Raw genomic sequence first — 2,054 nt, 5'->3', positions numbered from 1 at the left:
AAAGGGGGGATGGAAGGGGATGGGAGGAAGGGAGGGCGGGAAGGAGGAATAGAAAGGAGGGGGTAGAGAGGCGAGGGGGAGGGGTGGGGCTCAGGGAGGAGGAGCGACGCTCCCAGCTCCTTGGGCCGGTGACTTTAGGGGAGGGGAGCGGCGGGGACTGGGGTGAACCCATCCCTTCCTGACTACCCCGTCCTCCTCCCAGGCTTCTTCCCTTCTGGGAATCCCTTCTCCAAGACCCCTCCCCTTCTCCGACCTCCCCCTTTCCAAGGGTCTTTCTAGATCTCTCTGTGCCTGTTTCTCCATCCACGCCCTCACGCTGGCTCTAAAGTCCTCAGCGTTGGAGAATCCCATGGGCCTCAGTGGCCTGAGTGACCCTGCCCAGTCCCTACACCGTTCTCCTGCACCCCAAGGGGACTCGTGGCAACCACGAGTACCCCTGCTGTTCAGGGCCAGGCTCCGGCCTCCGCCCTCCTCAGGGTTTGGCCCCCAAGGCTCAGCAGGGCCTTGAGGACACCTTTGGAATATGAGCTGTAACTAGGATGTGACACATTAAACATTCAGTCCAGGGTGGCCAGGTACACCTGCTGCCTGAAACATCTGCGTGGCCTTCCTCCTTCCTGGGGGGTCTAGGTGTTTGCGGCTTGACCGTGGACTTGGAGCAGAAACAAAGGAGGCATGCTGCAGTGACCCTGGAACTGGGGACCTCAGGGACCTCCGGGACCTCAAAATGATCTCCCGTTCTCCCTGTTGCACAGAGGGCAACGCTGAGGCCCAAGGAAGGGCAGAAAATTGTCCAAGTCACAAAGTAAGGCAGAGCCACAGCCGGGTCTCCTGCCCCGGATTGGCAGAGCTTTGGCCCCACTTGGAGCAGCCGGGACTAAGTGGAGGGAAGACCAGGTCGCCGAGGTAACAGACAGCTGCGACTTGCCGAACACCTGTTACACTCTGGCCTTGGCTCTGGGCTTCGACTGCAGCTCTCAGCTAATTCTTGAAAATGCCTGTGAAGGAAGGACTGGGTCACGGAAAAGGAAACTGAGGCTTGACACTCCCAGTGACTCGCCCAAGGGCACACAGCCATGGAATCTGGCTTCTGACGCAAGAAGGTCCTAGAGCCGGGGTCCAGGATCTTAGCCATTGGGCAGAAGATAAAGAGAAGCTTCTGGACCCAGTGCTGACGGCCACCCCCTCTCATGGCCTTCACTTTCACCATGCTTGGCCTCTTCTCCATGCCCAAGGGTGACCAGGCAGGGTCTCACCTCTGCAGGGCCTTTCCCTCTGCCTGGCACACACTGTCCCCAGAGCCACCTCACTCTCTGCCATCGCCACCTCCCTCCAGCTTGATTTATCTTCGCAGCCTTGATCTTTACGCAAAACTTAAATCAACAGAGATTTTCTCATTCTCGGCTTTCCCCACTCGCTACGAGTTCCTTCTGTGACAACAAAGATTCGGTCCCTTTTAGCTACTCCCGAATTCCCAGGGCTTAGCTTACAATTGTCTGAGGCACACAGTAGGTGTTCAGTGAAGACAGACAGAGTAAGGAAATGGCAGCCAGGCTAGCGAGATGGGTGGGCCTGAGCCTGCCCTGCGGGACCCTGCCTGGGGGGGGGGCCTCAGGGAGCCATGGGAGGTGTTCGGGCTGGGGCAAAGCGCACACCCAGAGGTGCGATAAGCAAGATCTTCTTGGGGTGGGGAGGCTGAGGAGCCAGGCTGGAGGGAGACTGAGGCAGGGGTTCAGGAGGAGGCTGTGGAGGTATTTAGTTGTTTTCTGACATCTGGGGCTGCAGGAGGGAGCTGCATGCCCCCCGAATTCCTGCTAGCCTCCCGGGGACCCCGCTCTGAGGGCCTCTGCGGCTCTGAATCTCTAGGTTTGCGTCTCTTCTTTCTCCTTCCTGCCACTGATTTTTCTCTCTCCTTCAGGGTCTTTCTGGACTTATCTCTCCTCCCTCCATCTCTCCCTCCGGTTCTTTCCAAGAGTCCCCGTTCTGTGCCCCCCTCCCCGGCAACCCCGCCTCGGTCGACCTCGCTGGTCTCCCCCGCCCTCTCGCCTCCCCCC

General features: G+C 59.2%; 1 long non-coding RNA gene across 3 annotated transcripts in view; it reads right to left on the bottom strand.

The window, feature by feature from the left end:
- Positions 1-2,054, bottom strand: part of LOC107195291 — an 8,711-nt gene that overhangs the window by 2,830 nt on the left and 3,827 nt on the right. For all 3 annotated transcript variants that reach the window (XR_003044693.1, XR_003044694.1, XR_001516397.2), the window contains one exon: positions 582-998. This is a non-coding gene — a long non-coding RNA (uncharacterized LOC107195291). The remainder of the gene's footprint in view (positions 1-581; positions 999-2,054) is intronic.

Source organism: Pteropus alecto, unplaced genomic scaffold, assembly GCF_000325575.1.
Source record: "Pteropus alecto unplaced genomic scaffold, ASM32557v1 scaffold30, whole genome shotgun sequence".
NCBI lineage: Eukaryota > Metazoa > Chordata > Mammalia > Chiroptera > Pteropodidae > Pteropus > Pteropus alecto.
Note: the sequence above shows the minus strand (reverse complement) of the source record. Positions and strands in the feature narration are given on the sequence as shown.